The sequence below is a fragment of the Emydura macquarii genome, unplaced genomic scaffold, assembly GCF_026122565.2.
Source record: "Emydura macquarii macquarii isolate MOO-44397 ecotype Brisbane River unplaced genomic scaffold, CSIRO-AGI_Emac_v2 contig_1027, whole genome shotgun sequence".
Classification (NCBI taxonomy): domain Eukaryota; kingdom Metazoa; phylum Chordata; order Testudines; family Chelidae; genus Emydura; species Emydura macquarii.
In genome coordinates this window covers 6,582,609-6,608,634 of record NW_027131164.1, presented here as the reverse complement: position 1 = coordinate 6,608,634, position 26,026 = coordinate 6,582,609, and positions in this window count along the sequence as shown.

Sequence of the window (26,026 nt, the reverse complement as noted above, 5' to 3'; positions counted from 1 at the left end):
TCACTTCATTATTAGCCTAGTGAATAGGGGGGAAGCAGTAAATATGATATAGCTTGATTTTTAGTAATGTTTCTGACACAGTCACACATGACATTCTCATAAGCAAACTAGGGACATGCAGTCTAGATGAAATAATTATATAATGGGTGCATCGCTGATTGAAAGACAGTACTCCAAGAAGTTATCAGTGATTTCCTGTCAAACTGGGAGGGCACAGCTAGTGATGTCCTGCAAGGTCTGTCCGAGGTTGGTACTATTCAATACTTTCATTACTGACTTGGATAATGGAGTGGCGAGTATGCTTATAACATTTACAGACAACAGCAAGTTGGGAGCGGGTTGCAAGCATTTTGGAGGCCAGGATTAGAATTCAAAACAACTTTGAAAATTGGTGAATTGGTCAGAATTGGACAAGATGAAATTCAATAAATGTATGTGTTTAGTACTACACTTAGGAAGGAAATATCATATGCACAACTACAAAATGGTAGCTAGATGGTAAAATCACAGAATTATAGAAGTGTAGGCCTGGAAGGAACTTTAATAAGCTATCTACTCCAGTCCCCTGCACTTAAGACAGGACAATATAATAACTAGACCATTCCAGACTGGTGTTTGTCTAACTTGTTCTTAAAAACCTCCAACAATGGCGTTTCCACAACCATCCTTCTCCTTCCATGCTGCTAGAGTCCTATAGCTGCTGTATGCTTTGCAGACCACCCACTGAGGTGAGTCAGGGGGTGGAGGCAGAGGCAGTGCATGGAAGGAGAAGAAGCTGGCTGCAACTGTAGGGGTGGGAGGAGAAAGAGCTCAGCTGGCAGCCCCGCTGCTTCCTTCCTCCGTAGGCTGCAGGGACACACTAAGATTTTTTGGGGGGGCCCATGGCCCTTCTTGCCTCCCTTGTGCATGACCCTGGTCTTGGATGCTTTAGACACAAAAAATCCTGCATTTTAGTATGGGGTTAGACTAGATGACCCTTGTGGTCCCTTTTAACCCTATGATTCTATGCTTAATTTTAGGCACCTGTTTAAAACACACCAGGTAACATTTTCAAAAGCACCTAAGAAATTTAGTCGTCTAAGTTACTTGGGTGCTTTTGAAAACTTTACCCATTGACATCAATTCTCATTGTATTACTTTTTTATTTGAGAATGTTTATGTCTTTGTTTATTTCGGTTATTCTGTGTGTGGATGTCATCTTGGAAATAGCACTTGTCTAAAAAATTTTACCCTTGGGCATTTTAAAACGAGACAGTAAAGTCTCAAGTATCATAGAAAAACTGAAGCTATCATTCATGGAGATACCCTTGTTCATACTAGCACCTGACAGATGGGTAATGTACTTTGTCTCTGAGCTACATTTAACCCAACTAAAATCACCTTTCTTATGACTGTAGGCTGCAGTACATTTAACTGGGCTGTAGTTGTTTTTATTAAAAAAGCAACTCCAGGTAACACCCACCTCCAATTCTTTAACTTCAAAACCAGGGTCAAGTTCTTCTGTAGTAAAATCCTTGGGAGGATTCTCAGGGAAAGCAATCTCTGTGAAATGCTCATGTAAATTCTCCCATATTGCTCCATCAGATAAGTGGAACATAGAGAGGGGGTTGTAAAGCCTCTACACTGTTGATCCCTTGTAAACCACATGGAACATGCAGTATCTACTTGAGGCTTTGGCATCTACACTGGGTTCAGAATCCCCTTGTCCCACTCCTAATGGTGTGGCCTCCTTGGAGCTGGGCTAGCAGTAACTGACTCTCCTTGGACACAGCTGCCCCCATTGATATTGCAGAGAGGAGCCACAGAAATATACTATGCTTAGGGCTGTATTATATTTGTCTCTGATGCCGGTGATCAGACAATGTATATATCCTCCACATTCAGCGCAGGGCTGAATACTTCCAATCTCTGCCCAACCTAGTCATTGACGGCTCCCCTTAAATGGATCCCTCTGCTGGGTGCTGAGAAGACGGGGTGGTCCTATGACAGCAGGTGAACTGCTTTCCCATTTGTGATGGAAAGATGAAACCTGTGTTTGGAGGGGACCTTCTGGGCCTGGATCTAGGCACACTCTGGCCCTACACCTTTTATTACGTGGTGGTTCCAGTAGGAGCCAAACACTGAACTATATTTTACCAACAACCAATTGCACCACAGCATATTTTTTTCTTGAACATTTTCATGCTGAACTCCTGCTTTCAAGGGATAATTTCCATTCAAGAATGTGCTTTTGGCTGATATTTGATATAGTCTGGACACAACAGAAACTAAACACAAAAATAAATAAAAAATTACCATTCTCATGCCTTGAGTTTCAAAAAATTCCTCTTCCTGTTAATTTAAAATGTCGTTTATTCAGTGCCTGACCTAAAGCTCAGTGAACTCTATGGAAAGATTCCCTTTGACTTCACTGGGAGTTGGATCATGAACTTATCGCATTCCAAGTACCTGAATACACTTTATTTTTTTCCATAATCATATTTACTACAATATCTTTAATAGCTGTTCTGCATACTTCTAATGAAATAGCATAGTTAACACAGCTTGCAAGGTGGCAATATTTAAATTAGAATAGGAATCAGCTCTTATTTTATCCCCATAGGATTTCTTTCTCTTTATCATACATATATTGCATTCATTGATGTATTTTGGCTACATATGACCTAAAGTAGACCAAAAAAGCCCTTGATTTTTAACTGAAATTTTGCAGAGCAAGAGCAGACTGTGTTCCAGGTCCTGAGTATTTTGCACAACTCCAGCAGTGCAGATCTCCCCTAAGTAGGCAACTGATGATCATAAAATCATAGAAGATAAAAGTTGAAAGGGACCTCAGGAGGTCATCTAGTCCCACCCCCTGTTCAAAGCAGGACTCAACTCAGCTAAATCATCCCAGCCAGGGCTTTGTCAAGCTGCAGCTTAAAAACCTCTGAAGATGGAGATTTCACCACCTCCCTAGGTAACACATTCCAATGCTTCATCACCCTCCTGTGAAAAACTTTTTCCTAATATCCAACCTAGCCCTCCCCCACTGCAACTTGAGACCATTCCTCCTTGTCCTCCTCTGTCCTCTATTACCATTGAGAACAACCTAGCTCCATCCTCCCTGGAACCCCCTTTCAGGTAGTTAAAGACTACTATCAAATGCCCCCTCATTCTTCTCTTTTGCAGACTAAACAAGCCTAGTTCCCTCAGTCTCTCCTCATAAGTCTTGTGCTCCATCCCCTAACCATTTTTGCTGCTCTCCGCTGGACTCGCTCCAACTTCTCCACATTCTTTTTGCAGTAGGGGGCCCAAAACTGGACACATTACTCTAAATGTGGCCTCACCAATGCCGAATAGAGGGGAATAATCACTTCCCGCGATCTGCTGGCAATGCTCCTACTAATGCAGCCCAATATACTATTAGCCTTCTTGGCAATCAGGGCACACTGCTGACTCATATCCAGCTTCTTATCCACTGTAACCCCCAGGTCCTTTTCTGCAGCACTTCTGCCTAGCTCATCGGTCCCCAGTCTGTAGCTGTGCATGGGATTCCATCCTAAGTGCAGGTCTCTGCACTTGTCCTTGTTGAACCTCATCAGATTTCTTTTGGCCCAATCCTCCAATTTGTCTAGGTCACTCTGTATCCTATCTCTACCTTCCAGGGTATCTACCACTCCTCCTAGCTTAGTGTCATCACCAAACTTGCTGAGGGTGCAATCTACCCCATCCTCCAGATCATTAAAGAAGATGTTGAACAAAACCGACCCCAGGACCAACCCCTGGAGTATTCCACTTGTTACCGACTGCCAGCTAGACATAGAGCCATTGATCACTACCCGTTGAGCCCAATGATCTAGCCAGCTCTCTATCCATTTTATAGTCCATTCATCCAACCCATACTTTTTAAATTTGCTTATAAGAATACTGTGTGAGACTGTATCAAAAGCTTTGATAAGTCAAGGTATATCACATCCACTGCTTTCCCCATATCCACAGAGCCTCTTCATAGAAAGCAATCAGGTTGGTCAGGCATGACTTTCCCTTGGTGAATCCGTGTTGACTGTTCCTGATCACCTTCTTCTCTTCCAAGTGCCTTAAAATGGATTCCTTGAGGACCTGCCCCGTGATTTTTCCAGGGATTGAGGTGAGGTTGACTGGTCTGTAGTTCCCTGGATCCTCTTTCCTCCCTTTCTTGAAGGTGGGCACTATATTTGCTTTTTTCAAGTCATCAGGGACCTCCCCCAATTGCCACAAGTCTTCAAATATAATAACCAATGGCTCTGAAATCACATCAGCCAACTACCTCAGCACCCTTGGATGCATTGCATCTGGCTCCATAGACTCGTGTATGTCCAATCTTTCTAAATAGTCCAGAACCTGTTCCGTCAGCACTGAGGGATGTTCACCTTCTCCCCACTCTGTGCTGCCCAGTGCAGTAGTCTGGGAGCTGACCTTGTCTGTGAAGAGAGAGGCAAAAAAGGCATTGAGTACCTCAGCTTTCTCCACATCCTCCGTCACTAGGTTGCCTCCCCCATTCTGTAAGGGACTCACACTTTCCCTAATCTTCCTCTTGTTAGTAACATACCTGTAGAAACCCTTCTTGTTCCCCTTCACATCCCTTGCTAGCTGCAACTCCAATTGCGCTTTGGCCGTTCTGATTTCATTTCTGCATGTTCAAGCAGTATTTTTATAATCCTCCCTAGTCATCTGACCAAGCTTCCACTTCTTGTAAGCTTCTTTTTTGTGTTTAAGCTCACCAAAGACTTCTTTGTTAAGCCAAGCTGCACGCCTACCATATTTGCTATTCTTTCTGCACATCGGGATGGTTTGTTCCTGCATCCTCAATAAGGTTTCTTTAAAATACATCCAGCTCTCTTGGATTCCTTTCCCCCCTCATATTAGCCTCCCAAAGGATCCTGCCCATCAGCTCCCTGAGGGAGTCAAAGTCTGCTTTTCTGAAGTTCATGGTCCATATCCTGTTGTTCTCCTTTCTTCCTTTTGTTGGGATCTTGAACTTGACCATCTCACGGTCACTGCTGCCTAGGTTGCCACCCACTTCTACTTCCCCTACCAAATCTTCCCTGTTTGTGAGCAGCAGGTCAAGAGGAGGATGGCCCCTAGTTGGTTGCTCCAGCACTTGCACCAGGAAGTTGTCTGCAACACTCTCCAAAAACTTCCTGGATTGTCTGTACTCTGCTGTATTGATACTTGTTTGCTGATATTTGTTTGCTGGGGATCAGGAATCCAAATGGTTCCTTTGCAGCTCTCTCCACCTATCTATCTACCTGATTAGGTACTTATATGTTCCCTTTAACATTGACTTATCTGAACACTTTGATTTATGTATCCTCACCACACACCCATGAGGTATAGAAGTTCTCCTATCCCCATTTTATAGATGGGCAAGAGAAGCACAAAAAAATCTAAGTGTTTTACCTAAGAAAGTACCACGGAAAGTTTGTGGTGCAGCTGCATATTTAACCCAGTTCTCTGAAGTCTGAGGCTAGCAGCCTAACCATGGGACCACAACTTATCTACAGCCAGTGGGAGCACTTGAAGATAAAAACAGAAAGATAAATGAATGTATTAAAAAAACCAAAACAAACTGAGACTCTGATCCCCATGCAGACACTTGTGTCAGGGTAGCATCCATTGCATGGTTGGGGCCTAGTTTCCTTTCTTACATATGTAAAATAATATCAAAATATTTTATATGGCACAAATAATCAAATATTTTCCCCAGTTATGGGAGGATGATAGATTAAGGGCAAATGCAGGACAAATTAATTATGGAGCAATATCTGGACATATCCATGTATCTGCAGTATTTTTGACACCACAAAATGACTGGTCCCAAAATGCTGATTCAGCTGCTCTTACTCACACTGATTAGTAACATCTCTCTGTGGACACACGGCTCACCAGTCGCAGAGTGAGTCAATTACAGCACTCATACTATCAGACAAGATCACAGGCAAACCAGAAAAAGGAAGAAAGAGCCAGCTACATCGAAAACATTGCCAGATGGTCTGGTATCCAAAGGAGAATGGAGGTTTTACAACTCTGTTTTGACTGTGAAAGATGGAAGGTCATGTTCCATAACCTCTGTATCTGAGATGACAAAAAGAAGAATTAAGAAATATCTCTGGATCTAGCTCTGTAATGAGCTCTGACTTCCGTGGGCTTCCATTCAGACACAGAGGTCCACTATATGGAGAACATGGATGTTGACTTTAGTTAGGGAGTCAAGTTTGGCCTACAGGAAAACTAAGAAGCAAAAATGTAAGCAGACATTAATATTGTTAATAAAGAAGTATTTTTAGAGTGTCTAATAGCTCAGTAAAGGGCGGCTTAATAAAACTGTTCAGGCATACTTGACATTTATGGCTTTTACTGCTAAGTGGTATATATAACTGTCTTAACAAAGATCATCAACCCTTGCATTTTATGGCACCTGGGGTTTAGCCATGTAGAAGAGCAAATAAAAAAGGATAATCCTTTTCCACTAATAAAAGTAAGAAATTAGATCCTCATTCTTTGTACACACCATGTGCTTTCATTCATAATATAAAAAACAAATTAGGGCATAAATGACTGACATATCCCTTTAAACATTATCAGTGCTCATCACCAGCATATTTGCAACCATGAGAACTGTGACATTTATGAGGCTGACCTGACAAATCCCTGCTCAAGTTATCTCTGATCTTAAAATGGATGACATTCAATATAATAATATTTTACACTTAGAGAAGACCTTCCTTCTGGAAGGGTCCCAAAGTACTTTGAAAATGATGGGCCTGATGCCACTCTTATTTAGATCATTGGCCAAACTCCCATTAACTTAATGGGAGGCAGTCTATACATATACTGCTCCACTGAAACTCAGCCCCATGGGAGAGGCTGAAGACTGGTAAGTCACTCGCACACAACATATTGTATGGGGCAGAGAAATATTGGCCAAGGACACTGAGGCAAACTCGTAAACTGCCAAGGGATCCTAAATGTCCAAGCAAAGCATAACAAACATTGAAATTTTCAGGTCTCATCTAGAAGGCCCCTTTCTGGAATCCAATTTATCTGCCTTCAAAAGATGAAGGGTTGAACTGAACATGCCAGGATTTGAACCTATGAAGCTCAGACCATTAAGCCATCTTCTCCGCAACTCAAAGCATATAATGAACTCAATGGAACATTTTCAAAGTTTAAATTGTTGACCAGATACGAGGCAAAACACAATAGTTTTAGCTGAGTTTTGAATCTTCTAGTTCATTCAGCAAAGAAGCATAAAGAGTGCTGACGGAGTTGGCTGAGGTGATTTCAGAGCCATTGGCTATTATCTTTGAAAGCTCGTGGCAACAGGGGGAGATCCCTGAGGACTGGAAAAAAGCAAATATATAGTGCCCATCTTCAAAGAAGGGAGGAAAGAGGATCCAGGGAACTACAGACTGGTCAGCCTAACCTCAATCCCTGGAAAAATCATGGAGCAGGTTCTTAAGGAATCAATTTTAAGGCACCTGGAAGAGAGGAAGGTGATCAGGAACAGTCAACACGAATTCACCAAGGGAAAGTCATGCCTGACCAACCTGATTGATTTCTATGATGAGGTGACAGGGCTCCGTGGATGTAGGGAAGGCGGTAGATGTGATATACCTTGACTTTAGCAAAGCTTTTGATACTGTCTCTCACAGTATTCTTATCAGCAAGTTAAAGAAGTATGGGTTGGATGAATGGACTATAAAATGGATAGAGAACTGACTAGAGCATAGGGCTCAACGAGTAGTGACAATGGCTCCATGTCTAGCTGGCAACCAGTCACAAGCGGAGTGCCCCAGGGGTTGGTCCTGGGACTGGTTTTGTTCAACATCTTCATTAATGATCTGGAAGATGGGGTAGATTGCACTCTCAGCAAGTTTGGGGATGACACTAAACTGGGGGGAGTGGTAGATACCCTGGAAGGTAAGGATAGAATACAGAAGAACCTAAACAAACTGGAGGATTGGGCCAAAAGAAATCTAATGAGGTTCAACAAAGAAAAGTGCAGAGTCCTCCACTTAGGAAGGAAGAATCCCATGCACAGCTATAGACTGGGGACCGACAAGCTAGGCAGCAGCTCTGCAGAAAAGGACCTGGGGGTAACAGTGGATAAAAAGCTGGATATGAGTCAGCAGTGTGCCCTGGTTGTCAAGAAGGCTAATTGCATATTGGGCTGCATTAGGAGGGACATTGCCAGCAGGTTACGGGAAGTGATTATTCCCCTCTATTCGGCATTGGTGAGGCCGCATTTAGAATATTGTGTCCAGTTTTGGGCCCCCCACTACAAAAAGGATGTGGACAAGTTGGAGAGAGTACAGCGGAGGGCAACAAAAATGATTAGTGGGCTGGAGCACAGGACTTATGAGGAGAGGCTAACGAAACTGGGCTTGTTTAGTCTGCAAAAGAGAAGAATGAGGGGGATTTGATAGCAGCCTTTAACTACCTGAAAGGGGGTCCCAGGGAGGATGGGGCTAGGCTGTTCTCGGTGGTGGCAGATGACAGAACAAGAAGCAACGGTCTCAAGTTGCAGTTGGGGAGGTCTAGGTTGGACATTAGGAAAAAGTTTTTCACTAGGAGTGTGGTGAAGCACTGGAATGGGTTACCTAGGAAGGTGGTGGAATCTCCATCTTTAAAGGTTTTTAAGCTGAGGCTTGACAAAGCCCTGTCTGGGATGATATAGCTGAGGTTAGTCCTGCTTTGAGCAGGGGGTTGGACTAGATGACCTCCTGAGGTTCCTTCCAACTCTTATATTCTATGATTCTTTAATTCTATAAAGCAAAACTCAGAGGGTGTGAAGCTACCCGCACCCACCTGAAGCAAGTTCTCTGAACCATCTGGAGACTGAGTTTAACACAGTTCTAGTCTACTTATCGAAACCTTAAAATAACATTTGGTTTGGGTTGCACAAATGTTTGAGCTAGAATTAATTCTTATAATGTAAGAACCAGTTTTCTACTCATATATTATTGGGATGAATCAATTAGTTATTTTTCATGGTTCCAAAAAATCACTAAGTCTTGATATTTCCAGGTATTCTGATTTGGAATGGTAATGTATTCCTTAATGATTCTCATTTACACAAAAGCCCCTTTATGTTACTCTGGCAGTATAAATGGGTATTGAAAGGGCCATACATTACAATGACTTTCATGTTAAGGCCCCTGAGAATTAAGTAATTACAGGGGGATTATATAGCAAGGAAAGTAAAAACATCTAAAAATTCTGAGATGAAAATGAAACTGTAGAGAGAACTGATATGTATTTCTTTTCCTTGCTCTAATCTTACTATTTTAGGGCCATATCAGAGTGGCTGCCCAGGGAAATTAATGGGAATTCTGCTTGAAGACTGATGCCATTATATGGCATTTAGGCCCCAATCCCATATTCAGATCCAGACTGGTAGACCCTTTACCAAATTTCATGGGGCTGTGCACAGTCATAGGAGTCCATGATGGAGCGGGATCCAAATAAAGGAGTGGGACCTACATTTCTAATTTTAATATGCAGAAGGGTGACACTTTTAAATCACAAACCCCATGGTTTTCTCTCAGGCAGGTGATATATATTTGTGTATAGTTTCTTGGACTAACATTTCTTCAAACACTTCACAGTTAAAATCTAAACATTAGATCTGGCCAGAAGCTGTCAATTCCATTTTGGAACAACTTTCAGAATGTCAGAATTTGCTTTCCTTCCACAATGAAAACAAAGCCTTTTGAATGTATTCACAAAATGGAATTATGTCAAAATGTCTGTTTTCGGATAGAAAAGTTCAGGTTTTCAATTTGGGTCTCTCTCTCAAACTAGGTAGGGAATCCACCCTGGATATCAGAAACCTTTCCATTGTAATCTTCGCTGAAATTGATACATATCTGCCAGATGATTTAGCTTTGCCAAAAAGTATATCTTGACAGAAAAATGTTTTGTTGAAAATGTTCTGACCTCTACTAAACATGCTATATATAGCATATCTAGAAATAGGGCAAAGCTGCATTAGGAACAAAAATTCAGGGATACTGATGGTTCAGGGGCAATAGAGAATGAGGGAGTAAAATAGGAATTAATTTATTAGAGTACATGTTGAAGGCCATAAACCAAGAATAAAAAATGGGTGTAACCTACACTCAGAATTTGACAGCTCCTAGAGTGCCAGACTGAGCCTCTAGGGGGTCATACCCAAAATACTACAACATAATGGTTACCTGAGCCTTCTAACACCATTTCCAAGCATGCTTTGAGTCAGGCACAGAATGGATTAGAAACTCATGCTGAGGGAAGCTTCTGCATGGGGTGATCAGGACAAGTAATTTATTGGGTCAATGATGAACCAGGGATGCTGATCCCTGTGGTGGGAGGGCACAGCCTGACTCAGAGACAAAGAAACTAGCTTCAGTTTCAATATAAGTTAACTCTAGCCCTTTCCTCCCCCAGATCCTATTTTCCTGCTCCCAGTAAAGTCCCCCTTTGTTATACTATTATTTTTTGGTGTATTATTCCATTGCTTATATACCTTTTAGTTTCTTATGGGCTGGGTTTATACTTCTTGCCAGCAGTGGTAGCATTATTCATTTACTCAAGGAAGAGCACAGCACCCCTTCCATGTCAGGCACAGTAGTTAGTCCCCTTGTGTGGAGGCACCATGCATCAGAAAAAGAATTCAGGACCAAACCAAGGAAGGAGAGGGGAGAAGCCACTTTCAGGGCATGTCTACACTGCTGCCGCAGCAGGCATCGATGCAATGGCATCAATTAAGCGGGTCTGTGTAGCTCAGTCGATGGGAGAGCACTTTCCCATCGACTGAATTAGTCCACCTCCCTCAAAGGTGGAAGTTAGCGATGATGGGACACACTCTATCATCAACATAGCGTCATGAAGATGCTGCTCTACATAGAAGATGCTATTCTACATACATAAGTATGTGGACATGAGATACGCCAGTTACATAACGTAACTAGCGTATCTCACATCGACCCAGATCGGCAGTGTAGACCAGGCCTAAGTAGCAAGCACCAGGGAGCAGGCTTGAGCCACATCTCGGGGGAGGCGCTACGTGAAATGGATTCTGCAGGGAATCAGGAAGTACATGGGTGAAACCTTTGTCCCTTGATGTCAATGGGAGTCTTGCTTGACCTTCAGTAGGTCAGGATTTCATTCTAAAAGAATAAATAAGAGGATGAGATGTAAGGAAGCTGCTCTAGAAAATGAAGCGTGTATATCATGGGAGAAAGGTCTACTCCCCCTATGGGCCAAATTCTGTCTCTTGTTACCTCGTTTCTTCAAGGGGTGTTATGGGTATAAATTAGGACAGGATTTTGCCCTATGATTTAATGTTATTCATTTCATTGTCCAAAGCAACAGCATATCTCTTCCCACCCCCACCTCCTGCCAAGTCTAATGTGCCTTGTCTGATCACCAGCTGATCAAAAGAACTTAATCCCCACCTTTGCCAATCAGAGTCCAGACACCCCAAGGGGAGAATAGAGGGATTAGACCCCAACCATAAGAAGTTCAATTAGCTGATTGCATGCTGTGTTGTTGTACTATAAAAGTGCATCGAGTAAGATCTTTTTTGAGGGTTTGTGATGCATTGAATTTAATGGTCACTGTGAGACGTATATACAGATTACGGTTATGAATGTTTGGCGGTTTATATATATAATTGTAATTATAACTGTGGTGCAACTTCAACATCACCTCACAACAGGGCAGTTAAGCACTCGGGAAGGGAGGAGATACCCAACCATGTGAAACTGACTCCAAGCACCTAACCATTGTCAAGCCCAGGGGAAAAAAAAAAAAAAGAGGAACCATTGAAGTAAATGGGAACAGCCTGAAACTGAACAGAAAACCCCAGACTTTGAAAACTAAGAAAGGAGGAAGATTTTTCCACTTCAATTATGTGTAGTGACTGAAGAAGAAAAACCCTGCAAACCAGTTTAAGATGGAAGGAGTTTGAAGTTAAGAAACTGAGGGCCAGCCTCTAAGTGGGAAGCTGTCTGTGAAAAGTGGATCCTCTCTAAGCTAGGGGGCATGTGGGAAACTGCTCAAAGGAAATAGGTAACTTGTATTAGAAAAGGGATTTTATCTAATACAGAAGTGTAAAGCCTGAGTTTGCATATGTATGTTGATTTTCCTTTGTAACCTGTATGTGTTTGCTTTTTCTTTCTATTTCATCTTAAAATCTGTGGTTATTCTAATAAATAACCTTTTGTTTATTTTTACCCCAAGTATGTCTCTGGAGTGCAAACTATGTGACGTGTGGGTGCCAAAGTAAGATGGAGTGAGGTAGGAGGTCTGGTTTCACACCTTCAAGGGTGACAAACCAGAGGGGAACAGTTTGAACGTCTGGTAGTTAAGAACTCAGGGAGGATGGATTTGGGGAGACTCGGAACTGGAAGGGCTGTTGGTGGCACCCTGCAAGGAGTAACTAGGTTGATGGAAGCCAGGCTGAGACCTTGTGCTTGTGGGCAGGCGACTGGTGTAAGGCTTCTGAACCATAGCAGCACAGCACCCCAAGGTTACAGGGCAGGTGGTGACAGAACTTCTTACTGGTCTGAGTGATCTCCAGAATGACACACTACCCTCAACACACATGCCTATCGGTCAGCCACAACTGTCTCAACCCACCAAACATGGGCTTTGCAGCATGCCCTGAAATTTAACAAATTCAGTCTCTTTCAAGCGGGGGTGTAGGGCAGAGCTTTCCAAAGGAAAGTCTGATGCTTTAGAAAAAAATTTTTAATGGGGGTGCTGAGAGCCATTGAACCAACCTGTAAATCCTGTATACAATAGAAACCACTACAAGCCAAGGGGTGCGGAAGTACCCCTGTCCCCTGCCACCAATCCTAGTTCCAGCGCCTATACAATCAGTCTTAGTATGCTACAAAGAGATACATTGTTTCAGGACCCCAACCAGCAAAGCACTTAGGTGTATATTTATGTCCATTCCCTATCCAGTACAGAACTTAACTGCAAGCCTAAATTTAGAGTATGGGCTTAATCTTGGGCACATGCTTATGCGGTGCACTGAATAGGAATGGACTGCTGAATCGGGGCCTAAATGCCCAAGTAGAGGTCACTTCCAACCTTCTGATATTATAAAGTATTACACAAGTTTTTTTTTAACAATTTATATTTGTGGGAAGCTACTAATGTTTGCCAATATATCATCTAAATTTATATTTAGGTTTATTCAAGTTATCAGCAAGTCTTATCAGTAAAACCACATCTTTAATTTAAATGTTTATAATATAGTTAGAGTGACTTGGGTCATCTGACCTGGGACAGGATGTACTTTTGCATTAAAATTAAGACTGCATAATTGCCTCCATAAAATGTAGATATTTTGCAGAAATTCTATATTCATTCCTGCAGACATCATAAACTTTGAGATTCTATCAAATATGCTTTTCACATCTGCCTGAGCCTGTAACTACCCAGGTATAAAAATCAATTAGCTGCAGTGAAAATGCATCTCTGTATGTTCTAAATAATGCAAAGAGTCAAATGTACCTTATACAATTTCCTCTGCTGGTTGCATTTTCCCACTGTTCTATCAGAGGGTTTGAGATGAGGAAACTTACTCATGAATTTTCATCTCAACTATTGGTTTCCTATCAACTTTTCTAAACACAAATTCTGCTTCCTCAGTTGCCAAGCTGGCTCCTCTGGAACAAAAAGTTCAGTTTCTAATTTTTTTTTACCTTCAAAGGCTTAGCAAACCAGTAATGTACATAATGTATTATGTTGAAGCTTTTTCCTTTTGAGAGAGGATCTTTCAATTTTTCTATTGACTTAAAGGTATTATGCTAGTAGGTTCCAGCAGATACCGGTTTTAGACAGATTTTGCAGCTGAGGTTGTTTTCTTACAATTAATTTGTATATTAAGAGACAACTGCTACAAGGAAAAAAATGTCCAAAAAAGATCAACATTCACCATTACCTTTTGCAAAATCTGACCTGCCAACTAGAGATGGGAAAATAAACCAAAGTCCCTGCCAATATGCTCTGGGGGAAAAGTTCTTCATTTCCCACATCAAATGATCTGTCCAATGCTGTACAAGTGAATGAGAATTACTATGATTACAAGTCTAACTCCATTCATACCATGAGAATCTTTTGTTACTAGTTTGTATTCTCTAAAAAGCCGGGTTTATCCTTCCATCAATGGAGAAAGGATGTATATGAGTAATTCTAGTTAACTCTAGGGGAGCTGTCATCCCTAAAAGGCAAGCAGGATAGTGAGAGTATAAAGTGGGATCAAATTCATGAAAGCAAATTAGTGGGCTCAATACTTTTTCACAGGGTCTTTTAGCATTTTCATTGGTTTACTGCCGGATGAAATATGTATCTACCAGAATCCATATTAGGAAATGGGGAACACACAACCTTTACTGACAAATATTCATTATCTGTCATGCATGGCATAGTTCCCACAGAGGCCAAAGAGAGTTGTATGTGGCCAAGGACAGAGCTTGATCTGACATTGTGTATAAAGCACACGGGGGTCTTGGTCCATTGGAAGATGCAGGAAGAACTATATAAATGAAAGTTAGTGTTACCACTGTTTATTATATGTGCTACCTTATGACAATCAGATTTGTCTGACGACCTCTGCCATCACTGAGAACAGAGCTGTGAAAATTTGGGGAATGAACAACTTTAATGCTGGAAAATGGAGTTTTTTGAAAACAATATTTGTGGCTGGAAAATGTTATTTACAATGAAATGTCTCTCTGTGAAACTGTGAAACAAAACAATTTTTTGATTTGTTACACTGAAATTTTCAGTGTAGTTTTTGAAAAAAATCAAAATATTTTCGAAAATATGGATTTTCATTTCCCCCCCATCACCCTGTAAGGGTCCTCACTTGGGGGTTGGTAAGAAAGCATGGCCTAGTGGTCAGGGCCACAACCAGTGAACAGCAGAGGGGTTGTTGTTTGGGGAACCAACAAAAACCTCCTCCAAAAACAACAAACAAGGTCACGATTTATTCTATTGTACTCAGTGCAAAAGAGGAGGGGGGAGAGGGGAAAAGAGAGAAAGGAAGGAAAAAAATCCTTTTTGAGCTACTTCAAAATATTTATTTTTTTTTGGCTAAATTGTTTTTCCGGTTTTGGCCAGCTCTAAGGACTATCTTTTCCTTTATTCACACACACACACATGCATGCACACACATTCACAACCTCTCTTTTCAATATTCTTCATATTTTGAAATATCAATATACTATGTAACAGTAAACTAATCAGGCTTAATCAATCAACAAAGCCAAAAAAACCCTCACATGGTGGCATCATTAATGTTCAGGAGGCCATATTTATATTCCCAACAACTTCATTCCCATATGACATACCAGCTGTGAAAGCCAGAATAAAATCGCAATATCTGGAATGTTTTAGAAGGGATCCAAATAATTAATTAAAAGATAGATCAACATGTAGGTACAGGGGAAGAGAAAGTATGTCTGCTTGTCAAGTAAAATTGTCTTGTCACTTACCAGCATAAAGATTGAAGCCTCTTGTTTTGGACTTAGTTCAAGAATGCAGATGCTGTGGTTGCAATTTGGCAGGGAAAAGATAAAAAGGAAAGCTAACCAGCAGAGAGAGGGCCTTTGGCAACAAAAAGACGGTCTTTTCTGTTCTAAAGTTTTCATCATTTGAAATATTTTTAATTTTTATGATGTGACATTAATGGGGGCTTAACACAGATGAGAAAGTGTATGGATTTTCACCATCAAAACATATAACTAAACCTCCTATTAATTCTACCTCCTGATATCCTGATGGAAACCTTCATAAAGGTAGTGCTAAGTTCTTTCCAGTCTCTAGGGAGTAATCAATTGACTTATATTAAGTTCAGTGAAACTCCAAAAGCTACAGTATAATAATCACAGGTTCATAAATTATGCTGATACTTCCCACCCTATTGTTTTTCTTCTATGGTCATCTTGTAAATCCTTGGAAAGTACTTGTATTTAGAAAGAAATCAGACAAAACACAGAGAGATGCAAACCCATGAAAAGTCTTTATTGAACTACATGAAAAACTAACCAGGACTGGCTGAGCTATCCCCTAATAGTCAAACTCTATTGCTATGGCAACAAGCTAAGCTCTGTTGCTACAGCAACCTAGTCAATAAGGAAAGACACAAAATACACAACATATTCCCCTTAATGAAAACACTCATTTAACAGAACAATCACTAAACTAGGGAATGAGGGTAAACTGCCTCATTTCTTCGCTAAATCCCAGGAATTATTCTGCCCCGTAACATGGGTTTGCCATAGCTAAAGATCCAGCCATTAAGGAGGCCTTCTCTCTCCTGGTGGATTATGGCGGACTTCTGGTGTTCTTGCACCGGAAGGTGTTATTGGTGTGGGTCTAACAATGGGCTCAGGACTCGTAGCTCAAACAGGTGAGGATGTTGTATCTGCTCGAACGGGAGAGGGGGTTGTATCGGCTGCAGAGGTGGATGTAGAAAGGGAGTCAGGAATGGATGACTCTTGACTCATTGCTATCTCACCTGTAATGGTGAGGTCAGGCAGTTCAACTGGAGTTGTGTCTTTGGGACATGTATGACTTGGCAACAACTGATCTACATGCCGCCACTAGATGAGATCATCTGCAGTCTGGAATCAATGTGAATATGTTGCCAGGCTGTCCAGGACTAAAGATTCAGTCTTTTGCTCTAGTGCACATGACTTGTTTTTGCTGTTCACATTGCATAACTTGTCGCGCCTTGGTGGGTTTCAGCAGTTCAAATTAAGTGTGTAGCTATCATCCCATCATTAGAAAGGCCAGGGACCCTTTGTCGTAACATGAGCTGTGTTTCTGTAGGATAATAAGAAGGTGTCCAGACACTTTTGAATGGACAAATGTCCCCTTGCAGATCTTACAGTCTTGATGGATGGATGATAAGTACAAGCTGTATCCCATTTGCTTCCATAAAATTTTCAAACTCCTGGGAGATGAACTGCTTCTCTTCAATGGCACTTTCCAGGCCAGGCCACCAAAAGTAGCTTTTTGCAATTTCTTTCATGCAAACTATTCTAGAGTGACTTGAATGTAACTGTTTTAACATCTGTATCCCAGTAGTGGTGGAATAATGATGCACATCCCCCACAACAAGCAACTGGAATGGATTGATAACTCCATCCTCCTGGACATGTAAGGAAGAAGGTTGGGTGAGACCTGAGAGTCCCGTAGAGATGTTCCATGCATCACTAGGTCCATAGCTTGGGACAGTACTGGGTCAACATGGCTTGCCTTCTTTACTTGAGTAGCAGTGAAGAGTGTTTTCTCTACCTGTTCGAAGTAGAAAATTTCTTTCTGGCCAATACCTTGTTGTTTAACTGGTAAAGGCAGCCTTGAGAGACCATCTGTGTTGCAGTGCACATTTCCAATATTTGGTCTCATATGTGAGTGCGAAAAGCAACAATGCCCATCCTTGCATACAAATAGCAGACAATGGTGGAATGCCTGTGCGTGGTCCAAAAATTGATGTTAGAGGTCGATGATTGGTGGGAAGTGTGAACTTCCATCCAAAGAGGTACTGGTGAAATTTCCAAATTCTGAAAATGCTTCTAAGTGCTTCACGTTCAATTTGGGCATACTTAGTTTCTGCTTTGCTTAAAGTGTGTGAGGCAAAAGCAATGGGTCTCTCCTCTCCTGAAGGCATAATGTGTGTCACAACCGCTCCCACTCCGTAACGGGAGGCATCGCAGGCCAACTGTAGAGGTAAGGACAGATCAAAATGCGTCAGCACCTCTGAATTTAGCAGTGCGTGTTTAGCCTTGTTAAACGCAACATCACAGACTTTAGTCCACTTTCAGACCTAGTTCTGGTTAAGGAGTTCATGTAGTGGTTTTAGTAGTGTTGCTAACTGTGGAATAAGCTATCCATAATAGTTCAATAGCCCTAAAAAAGAGCGAAGTTGGCTTACGTTTTGAGGAGGCGGAGCTTCCCCAATAACCTTGACTTTTGCAGGAGACTTACGAAGGCCAGTAGCATCTATGATATGTCCCAAATATTCAACAGAGGGCTGGAAGTATTCACATTTGTCTTTGCAGACTTGTAGGCCATACTCTTCCATTCTTTGTAGGGCAGCCTCCAAGTTCTTAAAGTGATCCTCCTCATTCTCGACAGTGACCAGGATGTCATCAAGATAGCACTGAACTCCTGACAAGCCACTCAAGATCTGGTCCATAACCATCTGGAACAAAGCTGGAGCAGACGTTATTCCTAAGGGCAAGCAACAGTATTGGTACAGCCTTATATGTGTCACGATAGTCAATAGCTCTTGGGACTTCCCTTTGACATGCATTTGTAAATATACCTAACTCAGGTCAATCTTGCTGAACTCTTGGTCACCAGCCAAGCCAGTGAAGAGGTCATCGATGTGGGGAAGAGGGTATTGCTCTGCACACAACACCGGGTTAAGAGTGACCTTAAAATTCCCACAAATCCGAATGGAGCCATCTTTCTTCAATACTGGAATGATTGGGGTTGCCCATTGGCTGTGGGTAACTGGTACTAGGACAGGTGCTCCAGGTCCACTTCAACCTTCGGCCTGATGGCATATGGTAGAGTTCTGTCTTTCAGACATTTTGGTTGGCTATCAGGCTTAATGTTCAATTTCACAGTGATTCTTCCCAGGTCCTCTCCAAAAACAGTAGTATGTTTCTTTAATACAGCTGTCAGACCTGTTTCTGCTTTAGCCATATTGTGCACTTCTGCCCAGTTCAGCTGGATCGGATCTTCCTAAGACATGACCTTCCCATTAAGGCTGGGTAATTCCCTTCCACCACAAACAGTGGCAATTGAGCAGTCTGTACATTGAGCACCAACTTAACATCAGTAGTGCCAGCATGGATACATTTTCTCCAGTGTATGTCTTCAGAAAAGTTTTTGTCGAGCTTCTCCTTATATACAGTGTCTGAGATTAGCCATACAAGTTTACTTTTCAATAACAGGGTTACCCAGTATTCATGTGAGCCAACTGCCATGTACAAGACATGGAGTGGCACTTCTGACTGGGTGTCACTTTGATCATCCTGAGTCTGCTCTACCGCGAGCAGATTTTCCTTTTTGGTCCTCCAGACAGCAGGTTTCTTTTTCTCTGGTTTGCCTGTTCTGTTTGACTCTTCTTTCTTTTGTTTCCAGGCACACGCAATGTGTCCCTTTTTGCCACATTGTCGACACCCTAGTCTTTACACCAGCATTCCACTGAATGGTGATCCGGCTTTCCACAGTGGTAATATTCCTGGGTCCCCGCTGTCTTGTAGGTAGGTTCTTGTGACACCTTTTGCCCTCTGGTCGATGCACTGAGCTGTTGGGCTTCCTTTGTGGCCAGCTCCACAGAGATTGCAATTTCAATGGCCTTCTGCCAGGTGAGCTGGGCCTTTGTCAATAGGCCCTTCTGTATTGCTTCATTGTGCAGAGCACACACTAACCTATCACATAGGGTGTCATTTAACACATCATTAAATTCACAGTGCTCAGCAAGCCTCTTCAGAGCTGCTACAAACTGCACAATTGCTTCACCTTCTTCTTTATTCCTTTTGTGGAACCTAAATCTCTCTGCAATTCTAGCAGTTAGAATCATAGAATCATAGAATCATAGAATATTAGAGTTGGAAGGGACCTCAGGAGGTCATCTAGTCCAACCCCCTGCTCAAAGCAGGACTAACCTCAGCTATATCATCCCAACCAGGGTTTTGTCAAGCCTCAGCTTAAAAACCTGTAAGGATGGAGATTCCACCACCTCCCTAGGTAACCCATTCCAATGCTTCACCACCCTCCTAGTAAAAAACTTTTTCCTAATGTCCAACCTAGACCTCCCCCCTGCAACTTGAGACCGTTGCTCCTTGTTCTGTCATCTGCCACCACCGAGAACAGCCTAGCCCCATCCTCCCTAGAACCCCCTTTCAGGTAGTTAAAAGCCGCTATCAAATCCCCCCTCACTCTTCTCTTTTGCAGACTAAACAAGCCCAGTTCCCTCAGCCTCTCCTCATAAGTCCTGTGCTCCAGCCCCTAATCATTTTGGTTGCCCTCCGCTGCACTCTCTCCAAATTGTCCACATCTTTTTTGTAGTGGGGGGCCCAAAACTGGACACAGTATTCTAAATGCGGCCTCACCAATGCCGAATAGAGGGGAATAATCACTTCCCGTGACCTGCTGGCAATGCCCCTCCTAATGCAGCCCAATATTCCATTAGCCTTCTTGACAACCAGGGCACACTGCTGACTCATATCCAGCTTTTTATCCACCGTTACCCCCAGGTCCTTTTCTGCAGAGCTGCTGCCCAGCTCGTCGGTCCCCAGTCTATAGCTGTGCATGGGATTCTTCCTTCCTAAGTGGAGGACTCTGCACTTATCTTTGTTGAACCTCATTAGATTTCTTTTGGCCCAATCCTCCAGTTTGTTTAGGTCACTCTGTATCCTATCCCTACCTTGCAGGGTATCTACCACTCCCCCCAGCTTAGTGTCGTCCGCAAACTTGCTGAGGGTGCAATCTACCCCATCCTCCAGATCATTAATAAAGATGTTGAACACCGGCCCCAGGACCGACCCCTGGGGAACTCCGCTTGTGACCGGTTGCCAGCTAGACATGGAGCCATTGATCACTACTCGTTGAGCCCTATGCTCTAGCCAGTTCACTATCCATTTTATAGTCCATTCATCCAACCCATACTTCTTTAACTTGCTGATAAGAATACTGTGAGAAACCGTATCAAAAGCTTTGCTAAAGTCAAGGTATATCACATCCACCGCCTTCCCCACATCCACAGAGCCAGTCACCTCATCATAGAAAGCAATCAGGTTGGTCAGGCATGACTTTCCCTTGGTGAATCCGTGTTGACTGTTCCTGATCACCTTCCTCTCTTCCAAGTGCCTTAAAATGGATTCCTTAAGGACCTGCTCCATGATCTTTCCAGGGATTGAGGTGAGGCTGACCGGTCTGTAGTTCCCCGGATCTCTCCTCCCTTTTTTGAAGATGGGCACTATATTTGCTTTTTTCCAGTCCTCCAGTTTTGGAGAAGAATGTGCCTCCAGGATTTTCACAATGTCACTGTAGGATTTTGTCTCTGGCTTATCAAGGTTCACTAAGCTGTGCAATAAAGTATAGGTTTTAACTCCTACAACACTTAGGAAAATGGGCACCATCTTTGAATGTGGAATTTCATTTGCAATAACAAAAAGCTGAAAACGCTCAGTATATGAGTTCTATTCCTCTATAGTCCAACAACAGGTCCCGAGGCCCCATAAATGTAGCCATTGCTGTCCCCCCCTTCTCTTTTAGTGTCTTTTATTCATGTGTTGGTGTCCTTCACACAGAATTGCTGGTGATTTCCATTCACTAGCACTTCTTTTGTTTCCCCCATTCCCAATCTGTCTGTTTCACTTGGGTCAGAAAAAAGCAGAGCCTGTTTTAGTTTCAGTTTGAACCATCAGTGTAAACAGCCCAGCCCCCAAAACAGCAAAAAGGTTTTTTTTCTTACATTGACTTGCTTCTTTGCCGGGGCATCACAGGTGGATCCCAGCCTCAGACACCACTTTTGTTATGTTAAATCCTTGGAAAGTATTTGCATTCAGAGAGAAATCAACAGGGAACACGGAGAGATGCAAACCTGTGAAAAGTTGTTATTTAACTACACTAAAAAACAGCCAGGACTGGCTGAGCTATCCCCTAATAGTCTAATTCTATTGCTATGGCAATAAATTAAACTCTGTTGCTATGGCAACCTAGGCAATAAGGCAAGACACAAAATACGCAACATGTGGTTACTGATTTCACATTTTTAAAAGTGTTCATCAGCTATATATTCGAGGGCACACAATTCATGCAAGTTGGGATCCCACTGAAATTATAGGTGATCCTGTAATTATTATGTATGTAATCCACGTATAATTAATCTATAATATAATATATTATAATATTATAATTATTTATCTAATAATCCTGTATTATATATGTAATCCACCTCTAATTACCCCATCCACTGAACTTCCTGGGAACTCAGGGAAGTAAAGCACTAAGCTGTGTTTGCATTGTAAGAACTGATGCATCATAGTTGGGTATGTTTTGGATTTGAGATATCTTTTTCCTTAAGTCAAAAGGATGAGAGTCAGGATATTTGCACCTGATAATGCACCTGATAATGCTCCACACCAATAGTGTGATTCCATTCATTTCAGTGGTGTGTGTTACTTTGGATTTACATCAGTGTAACTGAGAGAAGAATCAGACCCGTGAGTTCTTTTACTGGTTGTGCTAACGACATACTGTGTGACCATGAGCATGTTATCTCATGAATGAAATGCACCTCATGTAATGGGCCAATTTAAAGCCTTATGTACCATTGAAGTCTGGCTTAATCCCCATTTTGAGATCTTGAGCAATGCATAGGTATGGTTGTTACATTATTAATTTCCATTTTTGCATAACGATGTTTATAAATAATTAAATTATGTCTAGATTTTTTTTACCCCTTCTTGTTTTTTAACACATTCTGTGCCTCCAAAATGTTCATAGCTTACTCTATTTTTTTGAACTTTCCCACCTAAATTCTTGTAGCTTTCACAAAATGTTTACTGAGGTGGAGTTGTTCATCTAATAGGGCATGTACTGAGCAGTGTGACTCACTGACTTCTTCCTGGAGAATAATACAGTCTATCAATATTGCCTGTCCTGCAGCCTAGAAATTGGAATACTCAAAGTCACTCCAAATTCCACTTTTATTTCAACATATGGTTATATTTTTGCATTTACATTCAATATCCCTATTTTACTAATCAAATAAATACACGCTTTGAATTATTAAATTCTCAGTACCATAAAGCAGATGGGTTAGAACCGAAACAGGTCTCATAGTGCCTGTTTAAGGTAATGCACATGCTGGGTCTGAATAATCTTAGGTTTCTGGCATATGTTAATTTTTTTAAACAATGGATAAGAAATTTTATGACCGTAGAGTTGTCTAAATTCATATTTTTTCATCGTGAGGCATGCCAAACAAAGGAGGGGGTACTGGCTGCATACTATAACTATCTTTCCATAATTAAGGTGGTAACCAGAGTATCTCAATGCACCTGATTTGACACAGCCTCGCTCATCTAAAAAGTTTGTTGGCTGCAAATTTGCTGGTAGTTTCACTTACCTGCATATTTAGCTTGAGAAAAACACTTATTCCTAAGTTGTTTTTTAACTTAAAACAAAACATTATTCACAGTCTCTTTCCTCAGTAACACTTTGTCAGGAAAGGAGTAAATATGACTGGACAAAACATATATGTGACACAGCCAATTTTTCACTGTGATGAGAGGTAATGCCGTGTGGAATAGCGTCCCCACATTGCCTTGGGGAAAAAATGCAAAGAGGAACCAATCATGGATTTCAGCCTGCAGGAACAGAAGCAGCTAAAGCAGAGACATGGGCATTAGAAAACTTCCTACAGTTTTGCTTGAACTTTCTCTGCCCTATGATGATTAGCTGCTTTCTTCAACACTCTCTCTCCTCCATCTCACAGTCTCTTCAGCTTAGGTTCACTCCACACCTGCCCCTCTTACCCTCCTCTCTTCTGCCTTCTTCCCATCAACAGCCCCTTTCCCTTCACTTTTCTTTCCATTAAACTGATTCCCTCCTAACTAAACCCAACAACAACAGAATCTAAATTTGTGGAAGTAACAGGATGTTTGCCACCGTCAAATTGTTCACTCTGCTTATGTGCTATATCCCTTCCGTCATCCTATGTCTGTCTTGTCTGATTACATTGTAAGCTCTTCAGAGCAGGGACTATCTACTACTCCATTTTTGTACAGCACCTATCACAATAGGGCTCCATTCTTGGTTGGCCCTTAGGCACTGTTATAATAACTATGATTATTATTATCAATAATAATAATAATAATTAATAATGATTGTGCAGAACATATCTAGCATGAGACATAGGATATTTGACTGGGTATAACATCCCATGTGCCATGATGTTCAATGGGATTTAACTCTGCTTCTTTTTAAAATGCATAGAACTGTCACGGTTGTGATGAAAAGATGCAGAAAAAGTACTGCACACTTAACTGGTCTTTCTCATCTGCTGCTTCTGTGAATGATGGTTATGACTTTTGAAACTGGAAGAGTGTGTACAAAGGAGAGGGGGAAAAGACAGTGATGGAAACCTCAGAGTATTATTAAGAAAGGTAGAGTGCTAAACTGCATTGTTTATCATGCGCTGTATGGATCTTTACAGAATTTTAACATTTCCAAAACAATACATTTACAGCTTTTGGAGACTGTCTTCTGAAAAAATTCACCATATTGAGGGGGCTGAAAAATGGTATTAGAAGATTTTTTAAAAATGTTTACATGTCACAACAGAGCTGCAGGAGGAAAGTCAGAAATAGTACAAATAGACCCTGCAGTGTAAGCAGAGATATTATTGCTATGAAGAGAGCCTGCTAAGTACTGCTTTCACCCTGATGCAATGTAATAAAATAAATGAAATTCAACAATTTTTAAAAACAACAAAAAAAAATCAATTTCTGTTTACATTGTTAACTGTGACACCTGGAATAAGACAGGAAAATAGAGTTTCCTTGTGTATCACCCTAATGCAACATGAATTAGTGCTAATGAAGCATCTTTTGACCTATCAGATGCTATGGAATTGATCCATCAATCCATCTGAATTGCTGAAATTAATATTATTTTCCAAAATAGGGGGAGGGGAAGGGGAGAGAAAATTACACAAGTTCCAAAATACCCAAATATTTTTATGTAACCTTAATGTTGTAAAAGCAACTAATGCCAGGAGGAGAGATCTTTACATGGAGCCTGTTTGAGATCATTAGTTTTACTAATAAAAATGGGGAAAAAAGAACACAATACCTGACTTTTATGGTGATAATTGAGTTTTCCCAATGCTTTCTTATCTGAAAATGTTTTATCTGTTTTTGATTATCATATTACCCAAGATCTCACTTTGATTTACATTTTCCTTCCCACCACCCCTTTTCGTATTTGCAAAATTCTGTTGTTCAAGCAGTCTAATTTTTTAAATTAGTATATTACAGAGTGGCTGTGAATGGAGAACTAGATATGTGAAAAGGGAAAACATCAGTAAACAGTGTCTTTTTAATTTCCTGATCATAGTACATCACCCCAGTGCACCTAGTTACATCTATAGCTGGTCTGAAAATATAGACAAAAACTTGAAATATTGATAAAAAAGAATGCAAAAGGTTTTATTTCCTGGCCATCTCTAGTTACATTGCTCTATCTTACGACATACTGGGCCAAATCATCAGTTGGTGTAACTTGGCATAACTCCATTGACATGAAAATAATTGATATGACTGGACCTACACTGAGAATCTCTCTCAGAAAAAGAAACTTTAAGGAAAACAGCTTGATGGGGCAACTGCTTTGAATGAAATAGAAGTCCTGGACTGGCCTACTAAGCCAGGAACTAGGTCAACATTACTTCTTGCTTGTTCTCAGCGGCAATAGCAGCAGTAGCAGCCAGGAAAACTAGCCAGGCAGGAATTCTCTCACTATAGGGACTGGGCTGCTGATATATATGTGTCTATATGTGTCCTATGGTATGTATGCTAGCCACTCTATGGGAGGAGCTGCACACTAAAGGAGAGATTTGCTGGCTGCTGGGAATAGGCCTGTTGGAAAGGAACTGCAGAACTGGCCAAGGAACTCCAGTGCTGTTAAAACAAAACGTGTGTGTGTCACTGAATGGTGGGAGAATTACAACCCTTTGATCATTGTCAGCATGTCACTTCACCACAACAGTGACAGGAAGACCAAAGATACCTAAACTTTCATTCCAGTGTTTGCAATTGTACAGAGGTTACAAAAACAAACATGTGTCTACATATGCATTATGGTGGCACTTAGAGCCAAACTAATGCCAGTAGGTTTACTACTATCTGAATTTTCATTCTAAATCATTCTGGACAAATCTCAAAATGTCATATTCCACTAGGATCATTGGTTCATA